At 48.9% G+C, this 25,055-nt stretch overlaps 1 long non-coding RNA gene across 2 annotated transcripts in view; it reads left to right on the forward strand.

Annotated features, from left to right (window-relative positions):
* The first annotated feature begins 582 nt into the window (after positions 1–582).
* The window catches only part of LOC149748837 (uncharacterized), a 36,406-nt gene continuing 11,933 nt past the window's right edge, over positions 583–25,055 (forward strand). For both annotated transcript variants that reach the window (XR_016393966.1, XR_016393967.1), the window contains exon 1: positions 583–17,212. This is a non-coding gene — a long non-coding RNA (uncharacterized LOC149748837). The remainder of the gene's footprint in view (positions 17,213–25,055) is intronic.

Here is a 25,055-nt window from a genome sequence, read left to right on the forward strand (position 1 = left end):
ATTTATCCCAGCGCCGCAGCCACTGACACTCGCCCCTGCCCTGGGACCACCTGGCTTTGAGGAAGCGGGCCTCTCTGAGGAGCTCTCACAGCTCTCTATGTTTATTCCTCTCCGGATGCTCCTTGTCCGGGGCAACCACACGCACGATGCCATTTTGCAATTTATCTTCATTTTGTAGAGAAGAGCCTTCCCTCCTCTTCCTGGCTTGGCATCTGCGGCCTGGCCGTGTTAGTCTTGGATGGCCCTGGGCTGCCTCGGCCTCGGAGCCGGCACGGCCTTGTTAGGCCAGCTGGAGAAGGACGACACACCTGTGGGGTGCGAGGTGGGGTCTGGGAGGTGGCCGGGCAGGGGTCCTAATGACTCGAGGTGACACAGGCTTGCCAGCACGACCTAACCTCTTCATCTCCCCAGGCAGGCTCTCCAGGCTCTGTGGAGGAGCTGGGGTGTTTGTGCAGCTGCCCCTGTGTTTGCTGGGGCAATGCTCCGTCTCACCTGGGGTCACCCTTTCTGGCCTCCACTTGGAGTCTGTGCTCAAGTGCAGGCCCCTCTCAGGTCTCTGGCTTACAGAATACTCAGGCGGCTGTCTTCTCTTCTCATTTCATGTTTGGACAAGGTATTGTTTTAAACAAGAAAACTGAAAAACAGATGGGCTGTGGTTTCCAGACTTCACATCTCCAACATCATGATAGAAACCAGGAGTCAACCCATCTGACGCTCTGGGACCTGATTCTGCATTTCTGACATTGGCAAAGTCCTCACAGAAGAGGCAGTGCCGGAGCTGCCAGCTGGGGAGCAGGCCGCGGCTCCCCGTCCCCTCCCAGCGCCACTGTCCCTTCAGCCAGAGAGCTCGGGACAGGGGCTGACTAAGCGTCACGTGCTGACCCACCATCTGGAACAGGCGCCTGGAGCTGTTTTTCCAGGGGTGGTTGGTTACGGGAGGTGCTCAGTCACCAGTGGTCTCTGTCCCCGTCACCCCTGGAGGCCAGGCTCTTCTTTAGAATTGTGGGTTCAGCAGTGTGGGACTCAGGACCGTGTTTTTTTCTGTACAGAGTGGCCCTTTGAAGGATCCAGTCTGCATCCCACATCACATGGTCCCCTCAGAGGCGAAGAATGAATTGTTCCCAGCTGGCTGCTCAGCTACATGTGACATAAAGTAACAAGCGACACGGGACTGCAGACGGACCCGAGACCAAGCTCTGCTCCCTCATCACCCACACGAGGGATCTGAGTAGAAAAGAAGCCTCGTGAACACGAGAAAACGTATTTGGAGAAAACATTCCGAACATTCGCCGTGGACATGCTTCTTTTAACAAGGAAAACTTCTCAGAGTCACTCAGGGCTGCCAGGGGCTGGCTCATCGGGGGTCACTGTGAAGCCCCCTCTCCTCTCGGAGGCATGGAGTCTGCAGGAGCGCTCCACGGAACCCTTGTCCTTGCGAGTCATTTTTATTAGGAAAGGGTTCCCTGGTCACGTAAGATTGAAAGATGCTGCCTGCTCTGCTTGGAGATTCACAGTATACATTAATGACACCTAAGAAAACTTTGAACTCAGTTTAACCCCATGCTTCCCAAATTTGTTTGATGGTAGAATGCTAATATTGCAAAATATCTGTGGAACACATTTTGGGGAAAGCTGCTTTACTGGAAGATGTTACATGATGCCTGCAACTGGCAGTATCTCCTTTTCAAGCCAGGAAGTTAATATTCCTCAGGGATCGCAGCCTCGGTTCATTTGAATGGATGAGTGGTCCATGCTGGCTCAGGGCTGGGTTTGCAACCCTCTCCTGCAGACCAGAAATTTGATGTGACATCCTTCAGAAGGATAGGGAATGGGGGATCTATTGCCTTTAAAAATTAACTTTCTCACATTGATGATAAAAACTTCAGGGTTACAAAAATAATGCAATTGTGCTCTGAGACTAAAAGGTTAATCGTGTTCAACAGTTTTCCATCAGGATCTGTTGCTCTGGAATGGCCACTTAGGAAGTCTGGATGGAGATATCGTTTTAAACGTCTGAGAGTCAGAGACCTTTTCTTCCATGGTTTCCCTTGTAACTCAGGCTCGTGCCTGTACCAGGCCCTCCATTCTAGATTGACTGAATGGAATCCATAGAGCTTAGCTTTATGTAGCGTCTGGGAACCAAGCGAGTGTGTAGTCCTTTGTGTGGGTCATTCCTGACTTACTTTCACGTCTTGGGTTTTTGATGGACAAGAATTTATGACTTGAGGTTTGGAAATGCTTAGTCAGAGCCCCAAACCTTCCACAGAGTTCCTCTAGGCGCTTCAGTTCTGGCCTCACTTACAAAGGTTTCCTCTTCAGCACTTCACACATTTTCTTGGGAGCCTTGTTTCTGCAGGCACACAGCTCCATATTCTTGCCTCACCAGCTACTCTTCTGATAATTCATCATGTGAGCACTGTGGTTTCTCTCCTGGCTGTATTTTGCTGTGTGATATTCACACATTGCCCCACCTGGACCTCTAACCCAGCTTCAAAGCCCTGATGGAACATTCTGTTCCCTTATAGTTACCCTTCATCTCAGCTAAGAAGTCTTGAAAACCTGTTCCAAGGGGTGAAACACAGGCTTACCTATGTTCTTCCTCTCCCAGCCCACTAACCGATTTCATGTCTGCTATAGATTTACCTTCAAAGGGGAACCAGGTGAAAGGGGGACGCAGAAGGCCACGTTGAGTTCTGGGGCTGCTTCGGTTTCCCAGTCTTGATAAATTTAGCGGCTAAGAAAACATTCCCCTTGGAGCCATCTCTGATGACCCCTCTGTGACACCTTTGGGGCTTGACAGCAAATCAATGACTCCCGAGGTCAAAGGAGTTCTGGCTTCAAAGGAAAGATGCCGGACGTGGGTGCCTTTGCTGGCCGGTGTCCCCTCTCTCCTTACTTTTGATTGATTCTTATACACTGAAGGAGACAGAAAGTGCCTACCAGTCATCCCACAGGTCACCCCCAACACACGCTTGTAATTACAGCGTGATCGCTTGCTGTCTGTGTGGCGCATGCGTGCTGGACCCGACTTGAGGCTCCTTCCTTCCAGCCCCTTCCTTGAGGGCAGGTCCTGCAGAAGGTCACCATGTTATGTGCATTGAAGGGACTCAACAGAAGCCTTTTGACTAAATCTGGGTTTACATGATGTTTAAAAGAGAAACATTGACTCCGCTCTTTCGTCTACGTAATGTCACTTATCTGACGGATTATTTCCCCAGTCGTCGCCGAGCCAACGTGCAGGGATGTGTCTGGGCGTGAGAAGCTTTCATTCTTTGGATGGATGGAACTTGTACAAAGTGGTGCTCATCCAGTGTGCACATCACTTCCCAGGAGCTGAGCTGGGATGGGCTTAGGTGGTCCTTAAAACTCTCACCCAACAGGATAACTGCAGAAACCACAGAATAATTTGCAAGGTGCATAGAAAAACGGTTGCCTCAGATGTGCCCTCAGCACTCACCCGTATTTACATCGTGGAAGAAGAGTTTTGCTTCTTTCACAATGAACTCTATGTGTCTCTCCCTGGCTTTCTTTTTGCACGGTCCACTTCTCTTCCCTGGACCCAGCCTCTCTTCCTTTCTTTGCCCTCCTTTCCTCTGAAGGCCACCCGTGTATGCTGATTATCTCGATGGTACCCAGGGAAATACACACAGAAACCCTCCCAGAAATAACTTGGTAAATTCTGGTGCAAGGGGGATTGAGCTGTATCACAGTGCCAGGGACGTCCAGGGGGATTTCTCAATTTCCGAAAGTCCAGGATGGATGCATGGCTAGAAAAATTCCTAAATAAGAAACAAACAGGAAACGTCACCATGAGGTTCTCCTGCCTTGTCATTAAAATCTTCTGTTCTCCTGCCTGTTATCCCCATCTTCGACATTGCCGTGGGCGAGGAGGGTGTGAGCCAGATTTTAAAATAATTGTGTAATTGACCACCTGGCCTTCATAACAGTATCTGGCCCTGGACTTTGTGTAAGACCTTAGGCAACTTTTTAAATCCGGGAGGTATATAGTCTGAAGGCAATTAAAATAGGTGTTAGCCAGAGCCACCTGGAAATGAGTTCTGACTCACTTATGGGTGGCAGTCAAGAAGATATTTTGCAATGTAGCTTCATCAGATCTGAGAGCTCATGGCGGGGCCTGGTGCTGAGGAAGAGGTTCTGGTTACATAAATATCTGGTTATTCTACAGTATTTTAATAACAACGACCCTTTAAATTTTTTAATGCTTATTATGTGCCAGCCGTAGAGTTGGATGTCATGCTATAAAAAATGCAGCTCACATGGAAGGTAATCCCACTGTCCTCCTCATTTAGCTGTGAGGAGACTGAGGCTTGGGGAGCGGGGACAGCCTGTCCAAGGTCGTGCTGCCACTTGACCCCTGGCCAAGTCTGAACCAAAGCCCAGTCACTTCTGCTCTCTGCTCCACTGCTTCCTGGATGGTAACAGAGGGCAGGATGGGGAGGGGGGTCATACGAGCTTCCTTGCTCTGAATTGGGGTGGAAAAAACCACGGCGTCAGGCACCCCATTATTGGGTTTGGGCCCCAGCTCCAGGCGCTAAGGGGAAGCCTGAGTGAATGACCATGGTTGATAAGGGCAGTGATTCTGACAGGGTCTACCCAGTTCTCTGAGAGCAATGCCTATCTCGTAGGGTCTTGTGGTTGAACAACAGAGTGTTTACAAAGTGCCTGACGAACACTAAATAAAAATAATGGTTAGTACGTGGATTTTTTTCCACTTATGAAAGTAGGTGTTGGAAATTTCAAGCCATTTCACAATGACAATTTCAACCATTTTTCTTCCCTTTCATTCTTCCCCAGATCATTTCTGGTCAAGGTGGAAATTTGTCTTTCACGTTGTTTAGGGCTCGGTTTCCTGAGTTCTTTTTACCCGGGACAGTCACGCTCTTTACACTGAACACAGCAACTTCTACAAGGGCAATTCCCTTCTGAGTATTTGTGGCGGTAAAAATGATGAATATTCATAGGGTAATAATGATTATGATTATAATAACGATTCCCACTTACTATTTAGTGCTAATGTGCTAAGCCCTTTTGCATGCATTTTCAATTAACTCTAAAATAATCCTATGAGATAAGTGTTATTCTACACATTTTACAGATTAGCAATGTCACCCACTTTCTCCAGGCACTCAGCATCTGGTTTTGCCTGGTCACGGGTTGCTGGTAGGCACCCAAAACTGTGGGCGTCCTGGCACCTTCCCCATCTCTTCTGTAAAGCACGGTCCATTTGCTGGCAACCGTTCCCAAGCACAGTGTCTGCCAACACAGGGGTCTGGACCCACCTTCTCCGCAACGTATGTGGTATAGCCTTGTATCCGGGTGTCCTCAGACCCCCCGCCCATGTTCTCCGTAAACAGTTACTGGCACATCCTTCCCTCCACCTTCCGTCCACTGGGACTGCTTGCCCACGAACTCATACTCATAAGCATGTCCTCTATCAGGAGGCCTTAAAAGTCACAGGACACCTTGGCACAGGTCCTCAGAGTGCCAGTTGTACTCCAAGTGTGCGGACTCTAACCAGTTAAGTAATTTTAACCAGTCACATACCACTTAAAGCATGTTTATAGCAAAACCTTCTATAGAGTAGAATGCAACATTTACACACATTTAAAAATAATGCAGTCTGGAGGAGAATACGTCCCTAGACACCGACAATCAATGTGCTCATGTGCCTCCAGCGGGTCCTTTGGTGGAAAAGGCTGAGAAGTTCCTGACCATGATATTTATGGACACGTTTACAATAGCCGCATGGGTGCAGGGTAAACAGCCAAGAGAGTCTCTGAGCCCGGCCTGATGGGAGCTGCCAGTGTGACAGATGGTATGTGTATGTTGAAAACCCAAACCAAGGCTGTTCTTCGGGCATCTGAATTAGTTTCCCTGGGGCGGCCATACCCAAATGCCACAGGCCAGGTGGCTTAAGCAACAGGAGTTTATTCTTGCAGTACCGGAAGCTCGAAGTCTACGGTCCAGATGTTGGCAGGTTTGCTTTCTCATGAGATCTCCTTCCGTGGCGTGCAGAGGGCCGCCTTCTCAGTGTGTCCTCTCATGGTCGTCCCTCTGTGTGTGCAAATTTCCTCTTCTTGTAAGGACACCAGTCCGATTGGATCAGGACCCACCTTAACGGCCTCATTTTAACTTAGTCACCTTTTTTAAAGGCCCTAGTATAAAATACAATCACATTCTGAGGTGCTGGGGTTTAGGACTTCAACATATGAATGTGGTGGGACACAGTTCAGTCCATGACAGCATTTAAGGCAGTGTCACAAACAAGGCGACACCTTAAGTGGGCCCTGAAGGAATAACAGGGGCTTGCTGGCCACGCAAGCAGATGCGGGTGAAGCTGGGTGGGGAAGGAGCCAGTCCAGACAGTGCCCTGTGTGTGTGCAAGCTCAGGAGGCCACGTGTTCTGGAGCCTGGGATGAGGGAAGGGGTGGATGTGGAGCCGTGACGGAGACCACCCCAGGCAGGGTGCTGAGCCAGCGGCCTTGAGGGGGCCGGTGATGGGGCCAGATGTGCACTGAGAAAGCTGGTCCTAGACATGCCGGAGCATGTGATGTGGAAAGTGAGACTCGGATAAGGGGGGCTGTTAGAGGGTTGATCAGAGCCCCACGTGGGACTGGGTTCAGCAGGTTGCACCCAAAGTCTCTTTTTCAGACCTAACAGTTCCCTTCCGTGGCATTGAAGACCACGTCCCTCATTCACGATGAGAAAATTACCGTAGCTAATATCTTGCAGAGTTAAGTGTGTGCCAGGCAATGGTTTGAGCCCTTTAGCAATATGAGCTTATTTAGCCTCCTCAATGATTATTCCCCCACTTTACAGAAAAGAAAATCGAGGCCCACTGAGATCATATGGCCTCCCTAAGGCCAGAGGACTGCTGGGGCAGAGCCAGGCTGCAAGCTCAGGCAGGTTGGCTCAGGAGCCCTTGCTCTTAACTCCTACCCCGCCTTGTCTCTGCTGGGCAGCCAGCTACCTGCTGAATCCCTGCAGGCTGGTGGTGGGCTTTCCGTCTTGCCAGCTTCCAGGACATGGAGCCCGTTCCTCAGAACTCCCGAGGTTTTGTAATAAACGTCATTAGGTGGACTGAACATAGGTAAATCCTTTCCCAGGCTACTAGATTTGCTCTATGACACATTCATAATTAATTGTTGCTGGTTGAATGTGCTCAGTGGGCTGAAGCTGGAGGTGGGATAAATAAGAGTCTGGCTCTGTCCTAAGGAGCTCACAGTCTAGACTCCAGAGTGCATGTGAAGGGCCCAGTTACTACAGTGGAGAAACAACTCTGGAACTCTCCAGAAGAGAAAGCTGCATTCAGAGGGATGCTATTACAGGTGAGAAAGGGAACATCCTTTCCTTTCAGGAGGGGCTCACATCACATGCTCCAAGACAGCATTACAGGGAGATGGTGGCAGAGGGAGGGACACACTTATTTATGGAACTTATCACTGGGGGGTCATGGCTGCGTGTACGGATGAGACATCTGGACACGTCTAAGCAATAGACCTACAAGTGCCAAGGAAGCAAGATGGATGCATTCATTCATTCCACGCATATATTGATGGCCCACTATGTGCTAGGTCGTCTACTATGTGGTGAGTGAGTATAAGATTAAACCATCTTTCAGGAACTCACTGCCATGGCCTCACCCTGCGGTGGGGATACGTCCTGTCATTAAGCATCAGAAAACCCTTCCTCTGTTTCCAGTCCTCAGAACCCACTCAGAAGATGGAGGCCTTTTAACAGGATTGGGTCTCCGTGTCCTCCCCACTCAGCCAGTGAGCCTTCTTCACGTTACATTCGGCATAAAATATCATAGGGAAAAGCTCTCCTGCTGTCCACACTGACACATCACCTTGGTACTCGGGTCTGAATGAGCATCTCGAGACAAAGTGCATGCAGCCCATCAGTGACTCCCCTCACCTGAAACAAGATCCCCTGGACGTGTATAGAAACCGTAAGAGCTCATTGTCACAACCTTCCACCGTTCCCACCACCCTCAAAAGGCACTGACTGAGGGCTCTGGTTCCGGGAATCTTATACTCACCATTGCTCAGAGAAAGTCTCCCTCTTCTGTGTGTTTACAATGAGAGGGAGAGAAACTGAGGCTGCTGGACGCCAAGAGGAAACAGACACAACTAAATAACAAACAGTGAACAAACACAAATAGTTAAGAACAAATATTGGCTTTGTACGAAAGCCAAGAGTGTAGGGGCCCTGTCACATTTACAGAAGGGAGCCTTGTTCCCACAGACAGGGGCCACCTCCTTGTCCCAGCCTCCCTGGACTTGGCAGGGATTGAAAGTCCCCGAGGAAGCTGGGTACGACCTGCAATGCACCATTTTGGAAAGGGTAGAAGGTGTGAGGGGCTCCTGGACCTTTGTGGAGAAGTCACGAGGGGCTGGAGTTGTCACCTGCAAAGTCCCTTCCATCCTCAGGTCCTCTGAATTGGCTTTCTACCATCTGTCTTTTGCAGTGGAGACAGAGTTAGTTAATTGCCCTCACTTTTCCCACTGCTCTGCCTCGGTGGGGAGGGATAACCAGGAATAACTGATTCGCACATCCCCAGAGAGAAGGAGCTGCAGAGAAAAACTTGCCTTGGACAAACAGCCTGCTGTCCACCAAGCAAAACACGCGGACATCTGGAAATATCTAAATGATCGGTGGACATTCTTCAGTTTTGATTCTCATGCAACAGGTGCTTTTTGTGAGGGGTCCACCGTGCATATATTTAGCATCAGGGAGACTTGGCCAGAAACAAGTGTGTGTGCATGTCTGTGTGCGTAAGCATGCATGTGTATATATGCGGCTGTCTGGGTGTGAGTCTGTGTGTAATATGAGTGTGTGAGAGAGCATGTGGGAAGGTGTGCGTGTATATGAGTTTTATGTGTGAGTGTATACGAGTGTTTGTGGATATGCCAGTTTGTCAGTTTGTGAAAGTGAGTGTAGGCGTGTGTGAGCTTAGTGAGTGTGTGTGTGTATGTGTGTATGCGTGCACACCCAGAAACCCATGTCCATGTGTCTGAGGGCTCTTGGAAAACAAGACCCTGGATTCCAGCTGGTGATATGGGCAGTATTTCCTGAAATTACTTCTGACTCATAAGCCCTCTAAGACCAGCTAAAATAATACAAAACAATTCAAATATGCAGAGACTTGGGTTTGCTTTCTTTTGGTTAGTTTACATAAGGGAAGTTGTTATTGAAAAGGGAATTTATCCGAAGGTTTCCTGAGTGCAGCCCTGTCCTGACTCAGGGTGGCTTTTGCTAGCCTGTGCTGCTGGGCTGCATCAGGCTGTATGTGACAGCTGCAGTCGTAACCAATTTTGCTCAGAGCTCAAGGTTACAGAGCATCTGCCTGACCTCATCGCCGTTTTCATGCCATGGCATGAGCATATAATGGGAATCACAGCAAGCTGGAATCAGGAGTCCGAGTGACCTGGGGAAGGTCAGCGAAGCTCTTGGAGCCCAGCCCGGTCCCTGACCAACCTGGGATCCACACCATCTGCCTTTCCTGCCTCGGAAACGCATGAAGAAAGATGAGAAGCACACTGAAAAAGGCGCCGACCTTGTTACTTGGTGATCATCTTTTGATACTGAGCAGTAAAGTCAAGTGACTCTGAAAGTCGGCCCCTGTGGTCTCTGAGGACCAGTCTGAATTTCCTTAGGTTTCTATGACTCCTTGCACTGTAGCCACCTACGAAAGGAGAGAGAAAAGGAATATTCTCTCTTGTACTGACTGCCCCAATCCACTGATTTGGAATAAGCCTTTATGTTCCACTATCTCTAAATAAAGTTTGATTTGAAAAATGCCTGAACCTCTCTCTTTGTGCTCCTGTCTTGGCCTCTGTCCTTCCTGCAGGGGATGGCCTGTTCCCCACACATTAGAGGCCACCTCCACCTCCTTTGCCTGGGGAAGCCACAGTGCATCCCACTGGGGTGGGAACACAGCATCACACGGTCCAGATCCCCGGCTGGACACACACCCCAACTCCACCCCCGCAGTCTTTGCAGTTCTCTCCTTGGAAGGGAGAGTGAGGCCTGGGTTCCAGGCAGATCTAGGCAGACAGGAATTCCACCGTGGATGCCAGCTTAGATTTCCTCTCTTCAAAGGGTACACACTGCGGGCACAGATCATCTCTTTGGAAGTTTAGATCAAAGAAATAAGAGTCAAAGATAAAAGCCGTTCTCTCGTGCCTGTGATGAGAGCCAGCAGAATCCCATTGTCACTGCCCTAATTTTTTCTTCACCTCTTAGCCATGTCCCTCCCTGACTTTAGAAACCTTCCCTGTATTGAGTGAATGTTCACGGGGCCCCTCTCTGTGTGAGGTAGGGCTTAAAGGAGAGGCTGCAAACAAGACACACAGGCCGTGCCCTCATGGGGCTGCAGACAAACAGGAAAGGAAGACACGAGCCACGAACTAGGGTGAAATATCACGTGTTACGAACGGGGTGTGCATGTGGCTGTGAGTACAGCACTCAGGGATTTCACCTTCTCTAGGCCTCAGGGTCGCCATCGTTGGCGAGATGACTTTAGGTGAAATTTGGGGGGCCTGCAACGTAAGCTCCGCGAGGACTGTCCCCAGAGGGTGCCTTACGTAGCAAATGCCCCCTAAATATTTGTTGAAGGGATAACAGAGGAGTTAACAAAAGGGGATGGCTCTATGGAGGAGATGCCAGGCCGAGAGAACTTTGCACCTGACGGCCATGTGCTCAGCCCAGCAAAAGAGGTCCTCATGGCCGTGCTGGAGAGAGCAGCACAGGGAGCTGGGGGGAGCCTAGGAGCCAAAGCTCCACCAGGGGGCAGAGACCAGCTGGCTGTCTCCAACCTTGTTGAGGAGTTTGGGCTTATTCGGGGGTCACAGGGAGCCAATACACGCTTTGAGGTGCCACGACGCTCAGACAGGTACTGCCCATGTTGAAGTGGTCCTTCTGAAACTCTAATGGGCCATGGAACCACATGGGCATCTTGTTAAAACGCAGATTATTCAGTAGCTGGAGCCTGGGGTTCTGCGCCAGCTCCGAGGGCCTATGCTGCTGGTTCTAGGCATTGCACTTTGAGAAGCAGAAGTACAAGATGCTGTGGAAATGTTGGCTTCCTGGCCACGTAATGACCGATATCCCTTCATGATGGAGGATGTGTGAAGTTCTGTGGTTCATTTTGGTACAAAGGATAATCGCATCTCAGAAATGGCATGGCTCTTCATCCTGACGCACCGAACCTTAATAACTCCTGTTTCCAGGAGGAAGGGGAGCCCGTCACTGGGGACATCGTCTGCCGCTGGTGACCAAGTTTAATAGCAGCAGCAGTGGGTCTGGACCCCAGGTTTCCCTGAGTATCAGCTAAAAATCCTTTCTCCTTTACTAAACTAGCTCCATTTTTCACATGGCCTTTCGCCTACTGTGTCCCACCAGGATATGGGTGGAGGCCGGCTGCGCCTAGAACAGGCCGTCAGCTCATACCGGAGAGGATTCTGGCCACCGCCCGAGTCCTGGAGGATTAACTGCAGTGCTCTGTGGCCTTGGAGCCAGGCCAGCCCAGAAAATTTCCCAAGCCCAGATTAGCCACAGCCTGAGATGTGCTCGCAGTAACACTCTCATGGTCCTTCTCCTTTCTGGATTTTAATGAGTTCAGGAGCCCGCCCATCAGGTGATGTCCTGGTGCCCAGAGTGAATGACCAATGCTCCAGCCACCACGGTGGGTCCTGGGAAGACCTACAGTGGTGGGAGGTAACCTGTGGTGCTATAGTGGGGGGCGGGTATAGAATATTCCTCCAGCTGAAAATATTCCTCACTTGCTTGTCCTTGTTCCGTCCATTTCCACCACCAGTTATTCATTCTTTGGTTTAAGCACTGCCTCACTGTCCATTCGTTTTTTTGTTGTTTGTTTGTTTTTTGCGGTACACAGGCCTCTCACCGCTGTGGCCTCTCCCGTTGCGGAGCACAGGCTCCGGACGCGCAGGCTCAGCGGCCATGGCTCACGGGCCCAGCCGCTCCGCGGCATGTGGGATCCTCCCAGAACGGGGCACGAACCCGTGTCCCCTGCATCGGCAGGTGGACTCTCAACCACTGCGCCACCAGGGAAGCCCCCAACTCTGTGTTTGACCTCCAGAAGCTTCCTATTTTTGATGGCTCCTAATCAAAGCTGGTGGTGATGTAAGGAACTGGAGTGAAACCAGGCTTTCAGGTTCCAGGTGGGGTTTACAGTAAAGATATGAGTAATACCTGACACTTGCACGTGCCTCTCTGTCCCACAGACAGTATGAATCCCTGGAAAACCATGTGTGCTACCTCCAGGGTGGGGCAGAGGTGAGCCCAAGGTCAAGGACAGAAGGTACAGGATTTCTGAACAGAAATGAAAGTGCACTTTGGTTCCATAATACCACCCATAGTCCCTTGAAATGATGCTGTGTCACCTTCAGAGCATCACCACACATGTGTCTTGTCTTTTTTTTTTAAAGACTTTTTTGATGTGGACCATTTTTAAAGTCTTTATTGAATTTGTTACAATATTGCTTCTGTTTTATGTTTTGTATTTTCGGCCACGAGGCATGTGCGATCTTAGCTCCCCGACCAGGGATCGAACCTGCACCCCCTGCACTGGAAGGTGAAGTCTTAACCACTGGACCTCCAGGGACGTCCCATGTGTCTTATCTTTATGTCAACAGTTATGCTGTCAGAAAAGAAGGCAAATATTCTACCATGGCATAAAGGCCACTGAGGGATGTGTGCCCCCCTGAATTCACGTTTCTGAGCGCCACGCTGAAGTGGCTTTAGAAGCCGAATTTTAACTGTCTGTAGGGGTGGGTGGGCTTTTGCCTGTGAGAAATTCGGAGGACTTCATATTAGAGTTGGTGGGTTACATAGATGGCTGGATTTGATCTTTAAGAGGGTGGGAGCTGCTTCCCGCTCATATGGGCATCCCTCTCGGTGCCCATCGCAGTGCTTTGCACCTATTATGTTCTTTTTTTTTTTTTTTAAATAAATTTATTTATTTTATTTATTTATTTTTGGCTGCATTGGGTCTTCGTTGCTGTGCTTGGACTTCCTCTAGTTGTGGTGAGCGGGGGCTACTCTGTCGCGGTGCTTGGGCTTCTCATTGTGGTGGCTTCTCCTGTTGCGGAGTATGGGCTGTAGGTGCGTGGGCTTCAGTAGTTGTGGCACGCGGGCTCAGTAGTTGTGGCACACGGGCTTAGTTGCTCTGTGGCATGTGCGATGTGGGATCTTCCCACACCAGGGCTCGAACCCATGTCCCCTGCATTGGCAGGCGGATTTTTAACCACTTCGCCACCAGGGAAGTCCCTGTACGTATTATGTTCTAACAAATGTTGGCAGAAGTTTAATGGTGGGGGAAATAGTCATAGACATGGCATCTGAGCAAGGCCTTTTTAAATGAACAAGATTTTAGGAGACAAGGCCTGGGGTGGAAGGTATCCCAGAAGGAAGAGCTATGAAAAGCAAAGGCATGGACAGGGGTTTCCAGGGATTGGAGATGAATCCTCCTGTTTGCTTGGAGCATAGAGTGTGTATCAGGAAGAACTGGGGGACAGGATTATAAAAATGAGGTCGAATCATATTGGGGAGGACCTTGAATTTAGGTATTCGTGTAGTTCAGAAGCAGTGGGGAAATGTGGAACCCATGTCTACATGTGTTTGGGGTACAAGGTAGGCTAACAAAATGTCAGATGGGATTTATTTCCACACTACTAACACACTTTTTTTTTTTTCACGCCTAAATCTTTTTTATTTTTATATTTTTGGTTCCAATTCATCCTTCTCTCTCTTTTTTTTTTTTAATTTTACTGAAGTATAGTTGATTTACAATATTGTGTTTGGTTTCAGGTATAAAACAAAGTGATTCAGTTATATATATATATATTCTTTTTCAGGTTCTTTCCCCATACAGGTTATTACAAAATATTGAGTAGAGTTCCCTGTGCTCTACAATGTATCCTTGTTGTTTATCTATTTTATATATAGTAGTGGGTAATGTTAATCCCACCCTCCTAATTTATCCCTCCCTTCCCCTTTCCGCTATGGTAACCTTAAGTTTGTTTTCTACGTCTGTGTAAGCCACCTTCTTAATGCCAGAACAAAGCAATTTGGGAGGATGCGTGTAAACCCAAACCACCCCTAAAGCCTTGACGTTGCCTAAACCATAATCAGCACCCCTCCCCCTGGGAAATCTCTAATCCTCACATCAATGATCACCTTAGCGGTACCGGGCCCTAAATTTTTATCTCCAGCCCATCCTCTCTGGAGCTTATGATTCCAGAAGCTATCCGAGCATCGCCCCCCGGATGTCCAGTAAGTGCCTCACCTCCAACTTCTGCTGCTGTAGACCCAGTGTTTCCCCTGATCCTCTTCTCATATCTCCTGTCCTGGTTCAGTGTATTCACCTGATCACCTAAATCAGAAACTGGGGCTCACTTTTACCCTCACGCATCTAAACAAGAGCCTCGGGATCCCATTTATCAGATATGGCCCCTTTCCTACGCTGGAGAAGTTTGCAGTAGAAATGTTTTGCCTTTTCTTTTTCACATTTCCCTATGTGTGGGATTGCTCCCAATTCAGCCAGCTATGATCTTCTGTCTCTAAAGTGGTAGTGGGGAGGAACATTCTATTATAACAAGAAAATGGAGAAAAGGGGTCAGTGTTCAGTATCTGACTACCAACCTAGGATTTCTGAGTTCTAATAAGATTAGCCTTCAAAGCGGGATTCATTGAGAGAAACACCTTTTTTCTACATTCCTTAAAATACCAATAACATATCAAGAGTCAGCTTTTGGGGGCTAAATCTTGAACTTGCCTAAGTCAAGGCTAGAGAAGTCTCAGGATCCTAAAGAAAGTTCCCTCCTTCTATGAGAGGAAAGAAAGCCCAACCCTTGTGTCCAGTGAGGTGTGGGAAGGGGGAGACGGCCTGAGAGGTCAGTCAGGCCCATGTGTCCTGACTTCTCCCCAGCGAGCTGAAGCCCCAGAGGGTGGGGTCGGTAGAGGAGTGGAGGGAAAGGCGTGAGGCACCAAGGGCTGTGCCCACCCCTCACTGAGAGCCCCGCGTGGCCCTGCACCGGCAGGGGAGCCACAGCAGAGTAAGGACGGCCCCGTGCCGCAGTGGGCAGTGAGCGTGCCTGGGGTATTGCTCCCGGGCATCGCCTCCTCTGTGATGGGGAGGGAGGCAGAAACCCCTGTGTGCTGTGCAGGTTGCAGGCCATCAGGGGGAAAGATGGAAGACGTGGCACAAGAGGCAAGGGGGGCTGGTCAGACAGGGACATCTCCAGGCCTGCCTGAGTCAAGTGAGCAGAACAGAGGCAGGTGGGGCAGCCAGCAGCAGAGGCAGCCGGGCTCTCAGTGCTCAGGGAGGAGAGGAACGCTGCCAGGCACCCAGAGAGCCTGGAGCCCGGAGGGAGACCCGCAGGTCCCAGCCTTCCAGGACACCCAGACCCCATCTCGGGAGAGGCCAAGCCGTGGAGCGGATGCCTGAGGACAGAACTTTACCTGAGAGACTCAGTGAGCCCAGTGAGACTGTTGGAACCAGAGGAGACCAGAATACTCTCGATTACAAGGGAATCTTATCTGGCAACAAAGAGCACTGAAGAGCTGACACGCTGCAGTGCAGACAACCTCGAAACCGTCATGTTCAGTGGAAGAAGCCAGTCATTAAAAGAGCACACTTTCAGTTTATTGCCTTTGGTTGGAGACTAAAGATCACTGGAGGAAACACCCCTTTGCAATCCCCCCTGTCTGCAGTGAGGAAACTGTTAACCTACACTGTACAAATCCTCTGTGTGAGGACTCAAAGGAAAAGTGCTTTGGCCTTAGATTCAGGAAGGTTGTTCTTCTCCCGAACAACTGGCTGACGTTTATCTTATAAGCATTGTGACATGTGTAAAGGATACTTCCCTGCTGGTGTTGACTGCTGGGTAGCTGAGAGCCAGATTCGTGATCCATCCCTTGTCACTCACTTCTCCTTATTTAAACACATGCATACACGTGCACACAAACACACACAGACACACACACAGACACACACACAGACACACACAATGTGCTCATCTCATGCCTGCCTCCAGTTTTGGTCCCTACCCTATGCTCTTTTTCTCTTTGTTGTCTGCTTCTGTTTTTTAATATCTTCCTGTGTTCTATGTGTATGTACGGAACCATTCTGTTTTGGAGTAAGTAGGATAGAAATCAGACCTCCAGAACATCTCCTGAATCTGCCCCCTTGGCTCAAGCCTTCCTGCACCCCTGTGGATTGTTGGCAATAGGCTCCTAGGTGTTCCCCCAGACTCGTGTCTCATTTCTGTGCATTCATGCTCCACACTGCTGCTAAAAACATCTCTTCACAATTGCCTCTCTTCATAAATCTTCCATGTCACCGCCTTGGTTTTAAAATGGGGCCACGTGTCCCAGGTGGGCACGACCCAGGTGTCAGCACCTGACCCGGCCGGCCTCCCACCTCCTTCAAGGCCAGCCCTTCCTGTCCCTGCACTTTGCGCTCTTTTCCCCTTTCTCTTGGCCTCTGCGCGTCTCTCTTCCCTCTGGATGCCTGTGCCCCCCAACCTCTCTGAGGAAATCTCGCTCATCTGAAGCCCCCGCGTCTGCACCCCAGAATCCCTCGGAGTCGCTTCTGCTTGACTGTAACCACCCCTGTGGTCAATGGGCGCCTTAGAACAGGGACGCTCTTCATCTTTGCGTCGTTGGTCCTTAGTGCTGGGTTTGGTTTATAGTAATGATGGTTGAATTAATTTGATATGTAGAAGTTGATGGCTTGCAAATAATATCACCTTTTCTCTCTTTTCCACTGAATTCGGAACATTGGAGACTGATGCTGAAATCAAACAGAGGACGAGACCAAAATACCAGCTTTACTGCTGGTGAAGTTAGAAGCTGCAGCATAGATGCCGGTCAAACCAGGTTTCCTAGGGCTTTGCTCCAAGACCATTGTTGGGATGAGTCAGCTGGGGACAGCTGGGTTTTCTAGAGCAGATCTGTTTACCCAGAATCACTTCCTCACTCCTCGAGGCAGAGACAACCCTCCAGACTCACCCCCCAAGTTGGGCCTGGGCCAGGGCCACATGTGCTGGGGCTGTGGACGCTGAGCTGGGTGGACGCAGCTGCTCTGGGGACACACCCATCCCAGAGAGATGCCTGGAGGAGCCCAGCCTCTCACTCAGTTCCTCATTCCCAATCCACCTGTTGGGTAAGTCGCTCCTCCACCAAGAGAGGGGACGTGGGGGAGAGGAATGTATTCCCTCAGTACCTTCCCAAGGTGAAGTTTGTGTTTGTGGGCCCAGAGGACAGAACCGAGGGAGAGAGGGTGTTAGGCAGGGTCTTATAATTAACACAAAGCATTTCTCACTGATCTGAGCAGAAATAACGACCGGGATGTACTGAGCATTACTGTGAATCCTGCTGGGTGGGAAAATGACATTATGGTTATTTTAGAAAAAATGGTGTTTTATTTAATTTTTATTAGAGTATAGTTGATTTACAATGTTGTGTTATGTTGGTTTCAGGCGTACAGCAAAGTGAATCAGTTATACGTATACATATAGCCACTCTTCTTTTTTTTTCAATTCTTTTCCCATATAGGCCATTACAGAGGATTGAGTAGAGTTCCCCGTGCAATACAGCAGGTTCTTATTACTTATCTATTTTATATACAGTAGTGTGTAGATGTCAATCCCAATCTCCTAATTTATCCCTCCACCGTCCCCCCTTATCCCCTGGTAACCGTCAGTTTGTTTTCTACATCTGTGACTCTACTTCTGTTGTGTAAATAAGTTCATTTGTGCCCCCTTTTTTTAGATTCCACATTATAAGCGATACCATATGATGTTTGTCTTTCTCTGTCTGACTTACTTCACTCAGTATGACAGTCTCTAGGTCCATCCACATTGCTGTAAATGGCATTATTTTGCTCTTTTTTATGGCTGAGTAATATTCCATTGTATATATGTACCACATCTTTATCCAGTCCTGTGTTGATGGACATTTAGGTTGCTTCCATGTCCTGTTCCATGTTCCACTATTGTAAATAGTGCTGCAATGAACATTGGGGTGGATGTATTTTTGAATTAGAGTTTTCTCCAGATATATGCCCAGGAACGGGATTTCTGGGTCATATGGTAGTTCTGTTTTTAGTCTTTTAAGGAACCTCCATACTGTTCTCCATAGTGGCTGTATCAATTTACATTCCCACCAACAGTGTAGGAGGGTTCCCTTTTCTCCACACCCTATCAGTTAGAAATGCACATTGAGATATGTATGGGTGGAACAATATGGTACCTTAGATTTATTTTAAAATACTTCAGCCAAAACCAAAAACAAAATAAGAGGTGAGGGGAGGAGCAGAAATGGGCGAAATAATCAGCTAAATATTGATAACACAGGGGTCCATTATGCTATTCCCTTCGATTTTCTGAATGCTTGAAACGTTCTATAACAAAGTTTTATATGAAAGGATATTGGGGAGCTTAGGGAATCTCTGAGTTGTCTACCAAACCAGGATGGGAGGTAAGGCATCCAGGAGTGACACCCCAAGCCATCCACAGGAGGGTGACCGACGGAGGCAGCCTCTGGGTCCCCCACTACTGCCGTGTCCAGGAACCAGATGCAGCGGTAACCTCCGTCCTCTGCAGCCAGAATGGAGCTTCTTCGGACGACGGGCTTCTAGAGCAAAGTCTGGGGCAGGAGCGGGATTGGCTGGGCCTGGGTCACCAGGCCCCCATGTCCTGCCCTGACCGGGGCGGCGAGCATTGGGCAGCTGCACTTCTCTGGTGGGAGGTGGGCTCTGCCTCGTCCAGTGCAGGAAGGGGAATCCATCTTTAAAAAGAAGGGTTAATTTCCACGGCGAAGAGGAAATGGTTCTCCCACCCTTTGAGACGCATTTCCATTTCCATTAGGTTTTCACTGTGGCCTCTGCAGCATTAGCTCTTGGGCCGTTCGTTCTCCTCATTTTACAAGTATTTTCATAGCGTTTTCCTGTAATTCTAGTAATATTGTGTCTGTCGTTTACACGGTGTCCTCACACTTATTCCCCACAACAACCGTGTGAGTCAGAGTCCTCCCATGTTCCAGATGAGACGCACCCAAGTCCCCAGGGCTTTGAGGAGGTGACCTCAGACTTCAAAACCGAGAGTCCCACCCTGAGACCAGCCTGTGTCATTTCCACTGCGATGCAACCAAACTTACGGCTATGACTTTGGGCCAGGTTTTGAGCACGTATTCTTCTTTATCTCAATCTAATCAAGAGCCAAAAAGTCATAGATTTTTGTCCTCCTTCGGTAACTTTTGGGGACAGTTTTTCCCAGTCCTTTGAGGCTTGTCACAAGCAAACACAAGAATACCAAAAATTCTATGAGCAGTTAGGATTTCAGAGAGAGCTGTAAACTTGCTATCACTTCTAGGCAACATCGAAGAATACCCGTTTTAAGATCCCTGTCGATCAGTTGGCGGCTCCCATAGAAGCCCGATGAGTTAATTGTCAAAGAATCTGAAGTACGAAATAGGTTTAAAGGCGATTTTCAACCTGGAAAATAGATTGGTGGTGCAGGACACTGTTGGACCCCAAATACCAAAAATCAACTGAGATGCTCGCCTGCGATTCCCTGCAGCCTCCCCGAGGAGTGTTTACACAGGGCACCTGGAAAGGGACGGAGCTCTGCAAAGTGTCAGGGAGGGGCCGGTGCTCTGCATGCAAAGAACTGGCCTCAGCACATTCCAAGGGAAAAAGTGGAGAAAAAGTATGACGCGATGTCAAAAGAAGGTACGGGCCCAGCAAGCTCTCCCCTGCTGCTTAATACGGGAAATATTTCCCAAACATCTCAGCTAATCCTGCACCGATACAATGAGAAATGAGCCCGTCTGGCAGCCAAGCAGTTATTAAACAAGGACAAGAAAATATTCCCGCCCATAGCAACGGAGCCAAAGATAACAGCGGGGAATAGTGAAGCTGCAGAGAAAAGGCAGATACAAAACATTCAATCCTGGGAGCCCCCCAAGGCGACTGACGTGTGAGAAAAAGAAAGGGCCGCGTTATGCCCAAGAAGCTAAGCAATGCTCCCGTGCCCTGTGGGCACGCTCCCTTCCCTCGTAAACCCCAGGACGTCACGTATGGCCAGGATCCACGGGAACTTGGCCTCAGGAAAGAGAGAGATAGGCGGTAGAAATGACAGGCAGGACTGAACCGGGGCCACACCTTGAGGCTTTCAGAGCTGGTAACTGGCCTGTTGATGCAGCAGACATGGAAGGCAGGAAGATGCAGGCTGCGTTCTCATGGGCAGGAACACGGGGTCCACAAACACTGTGGGTGGTGCAAACTTCACGTAGCAGAGGGAGACTTGCTTTCCAACAAATACTCCTCTTCAATGCCCCTTTCTTATCAAAGTGCTCACTTTCCCAGTGTTCTTCCAAGCTCTCTGTTCAAGGTGGGAGGGAACTCCTCCTGGGTAGACAATCTCTCACCGACACCTTGTGGCTACATCCAAGGGGAGCTGTTCCATTTGTCTTTAATGAAGAGGCTGAGTTCCTGCTTCGGGCTTCGGAGGCAGCAGTAGCAGCTAGTGAGATGTGGGGGCGGGGGGGGGGGGGCGCAGAGGCAGGATGAAGTGGAAAAGTACTACTACTTTACAGCTGTACTACTGTAAATACAGTAAATACGGTAAGTACTGTAAATACGGTAAGTACTGTAAATAACAGTAGTACAACTGTGAAGTAGTAGTACTTTTACTACTTTAAAAGTACTTATGTTATTTGTCACTGCGACAAACATGTTGGAGAATCTTGGAATTTTATGGCTGAATGGATTTTTAGAAATCATCCAGTGGGCTTGTTTTACAGAAGGGAAACTGAGGCTGAGAGTTTAAAATTGTTTGTTCAGGAGGAGCCTGGCCTGGTCCTCCTGGCTTCTGGGTCAGGGCACCGTTCACGGTATCATTCTACCTAGTCCCCTCCTTCAACTGAGAAATACATAAACTAGACTCATATTATTTTAGAGTTCTTTTAGGAAGAAAATGAAAAATCTTCCCTGTCTTGGCGACCTGCCCACAAATTGTTAGCTTCATTGGTCCACAGCAAAATTACCCAAGTTCCTTTAAGTCATCCTTGCCATGTTTTTAAATTTTAAGAAATTAAGCCCCTGTAATTCTATATGGAGGTGAACTGTGTACCGGCAACACCAGTTCCAAATCCACCCACTTTCTTCCCCTATGGGCACGCTCCCTTCCCAGTACATCTGTCTCCTACAGAGGGGCTGTCCATATGATGAGAAAACCACAGGCTGAAGAGTACAAAGTTATCTCAACAGTTAGTTCTTTGCTCTAGACCACGGATGACTGCCCTCACACACCTTGAGTGCCCCCTGCTCTCCAGAGACTGAACTGACCTACTTTGGCACCATGTGAAGATCACACCTGGGTCTCCGACACACACGGTGAGGAATGCAGCCTCGGGAGTCAGACGGCTCTCAACTGTGCAAATGACACACCCTCTTTGGGCCTCAGTTTCCTCATCTGTAAAACAAGGGTCAAAATAGTGGCTCCCGGGACTTCCCTGGTGGTGCAGTGATTAAGAATCTGCCTGCCAGTGCACGGGACATGGGTTCTAACCCTGGTCCGGGCAGATCCCACATGCCGTGGAGCAACTAAGCTCGTGCACCACAACTACTGAGCCTGCGCGCCTAGAGCCCGAGAGCCACAACTACTGAGCCTGCGCTCTAGAGCCTGTGCTCCGCAACAAGAGAAGCCACCTCAATGAGAAGCCCGCGCACCGCAACGAAGATTAGCCCCTGCTCGCTGCAACTAGAGAAAGCCCGCGCGCAGCAACGAAGACCCAGCACAGCCAAGAATAAATAAATTAATTAATATTTTTAAAAAGTGCCTCCCTCAAGGGTGATGAAGGGCAAATGAAGATGTAATGAGAGAGTCCATTTAAAAGGTTTCAAAAGAGGGCTTGGCAGAGAAAAATTGCTAACTATCATTATTTCTGTGACTATTGAACTCAAAAAAATGTAAGGAAGAAAATGGGGATATTAGATTCCTGCCAACAGCCTGGTCCATTTATTTTTAAGAGCATTGGCTTATCTCCAGATTTCAAGTTGCTGGGGACAATTTTACAAACGTTTGATCAGTTGCTTTCCCTGCAACTCCAATTTCAATCTTGTGTGCGTGGAAAGGGGTGGTGCAGGTATGCTGAGACTATGGCTCTCCCTTACCTAAGGGCTACGGGCACCCAGATGTCTCCTCTCATCAGTATTGATGTATAATCTCTTGACCCTTCTTAAATATGTTTAGCTAAAACCTCCTTTAACATTTTCAAAAGGAACACACACACAAATGTAGAAACAATTGAGCAAAAGTAGTTTTGCCAGAGCTTAAAAAGTACCCCATCCTTACCTTGTTGTCCTTGATACGACCTGGACAGTCAACAACTTCGAACTCATGGCAGGTTTGGGTTGGCCCAGCTGCCAAGTTGGGCAAGAATTCGATTCCTCCTGGAACTTCTCCACAGCCCTTTTTCCAGCTGAGGGCTGGTGTCCATCTCCTCTGGACCCTCCCTGTAGGTCCCACCCTGTTCTGGTCCCTTAAGTGAGAGGGACCCTTTGTGTCTGTCTCTGGGCTTTGAGCCAGCCTTCCCTCTAACCTCTCTCCTGGAGTTTTCCGTGGTTCCAGATTCCACCTTTGCTTTCGATCCTTTCTAAAGGATCTCTGCCTGTTCTATTTCTGTGCAATTTGTATTTGGCTGAAGCACGTCCACCCGCCAGAAATGAACACTTGTTCTCCCCTTCTCAAAGGCTTCCGGTCTTCATCCATCATCGAACATAGCAGTAGGCTCTGGCCTCTGTGACAGCCACAGCCTGCCTTACATCTCCTCCTTTCAGACCTTGACTTCCCTTTACCACCACCCATTAGGTTCTCCTTCCCTGTGATCTAATTTGTTGTGAGCAAATATACTGGGACCTGATTTGCTGGACAGAAATGATGGACAGCTCCTTTTCTCAATGACTGATCAAATCTTTTCTGCTTCGCTTTTTCGGCACTACCCCCTTCCTCAAATTCCCTTTGTTGACTCATTCCTCTGGAGGCTTTAAGAATCTTCTGAAATTCTGACATAAGTTAATAGAATTGAACACATTATGCACATACTGTATCTTCCACATATAGCAGATGGAAAAAGACATCATTTCCACCTAACGAGTATGAGGCTTATTCCTTGTCACTTGGTTGAACAAGGATTTATTTACTCCTTGGATACTTGCTGAGGTGATGGATGGGAAGTGTCACTGCCTTAGGTAACCCAATCAGTTACCTGCTGCCAGTTGTAACCAGTTTGCTGAAAGAGCAATAAAGCAAGGCCCCGATACCGTTCAGGTCACAGCATATTGTAGAAAATAGGAGTTGTATTATTACCAAAGAGATCCAGATACTTTAGCCCCTGGGGGCTCTGCCTTCTCCAGGCCTCACACAGTTGCCCCGAGAGCTGAGGGAATTATTATCTCAGCTCATCCTAACGCATGTTGCTCAGGCCCAGGAGTGGGGAAGCTCGGCTCGAGGTTTCCAGTGGGAGTACCTTAATTGTGTATTTACACCACTGCCCATCAAACCTTCTCCATCCAATCTCCCTGCTCCAAGTCCGAAGGAAGTCTTGGCAGATCCCTTTGCTCTCCCAGGTACTTTCAGGCATAGTCTCACTTTCCATCTAATTAAAAAATATAGGACTTCTCTGGTGGCCCAGTGGTTAAGACTCCGTGCTTCCACTACAGGGCACATGGGTTCGATCCTTGGTTGGGGAAATAAGATCCCACATGCTGTGCGGCGCGGCCAAAAAAAAAAAAAGATAAAAAATATATATATATATAATCTCTTACCCATTTCGAAGCTTCTCCCCTTGCCCACAGAAGGCTCAGAACCTGCAGCAGGCTGCTGGGCTGTCTTTGTCCCCTGCTCCACCTTCCTTCCGATGAGTTTGGGTGGAAAGAAAGGAAGAGATGAGGGTGGCCTTGCCTGGTGCTGTTGACACTGGGGTTGGTGCATGCTGTGTGGCAGACACCCCAGTGCTGACTTTCTGCTGGGACACCACTGCACCCCGCCCCCCCCCACACCCTTTCCTCTGGGTCACCTCACCCTGGAAGGCAGCCGCTCTTTAACTGACGCCTCAGTGCTGACCCCTCAGTCAAAGGGAAGGCTCAGTCAGGTTGCATCACTATTGGCGGACACGCAGCTGCTTCCCCTGCAATTCCTTGCCTGTGTCTTTGCATCACAGGAGGCACCAGCCCACCTCCCACCTTCGGGCTTCCCACATGACAGGGAGACACCAGTCTTCGGATCCAGAGACAAAGGATAAGTTCTTCCAAAATCCCTCCAGGCGCCCCTCCAGCCCCTGGTAGCCCTGGGGCTGTGTTTCCCATTCAAAGCCCCTCAGCAGACCAGCAGCCCACCCCATCCATATGTCAGGAGAAAGAGGAGAAAATGAATGTGGAGGCAGGTTGCTGATAAGACTCCTGGGGAGTTTTTTGTTTCTTTCAGTTTTAAGAATTAAACCAAGCTTTCACTTTTGTGAACCATCAGCCATACTTACTGCAGCCTGCAATGAATATTCATTAAAGTCTGTCATTGAAGAAGCGGCATTGCTGCCCCAGTCTGTTTTGAATCCAGTACAGCTCTCTTTGTGCTGTTTCTGCAGCACCAAAGTCCTCATGTAAAACCTTTCTCAGAGTCCAGGTTAGGCTTTTTACTACTACTCGTGCCCTGGACGCTGTAACCTGTCTTTTAACACATCATCAGAGACCCTTGAGATTCTCAAATGATTACGTTTCAAATGTGAGAATTGTAATGCCTTCCAGGAAAAAGATGTTTTTCTTAGCCATACTCAGCAAATCCCACGCAATATATTGAATGGTCTGCATGAAAATGTTTGGGCGATGCATTTCCTCAGAGGGCAGGCCGCCACATTCCTTACCTATGAATAAAGCTCTCTAGGTGGCACAAAGAGGTAATGCCCAGACTGAAATCTCCTGAGGCCAAGTTTTCTCCAGTTGATATTCC

This window comes from Delphinapterus leucas, chromosome 7, assembly GCF_059928025.1.
Source record: "Delphinapterus leucas isolate spDelLeu-1000000601 "Yukka" chromosome 7, BTC_Dleu_Yukka2, whole genome shotgun sequence".
Lineage (NCBI taxonomy): Eukaryota > Metazoa > Chordata > Mammalia > Artiodactyla > Monodontidae > Delphinapterus > Delphinapterus leucas.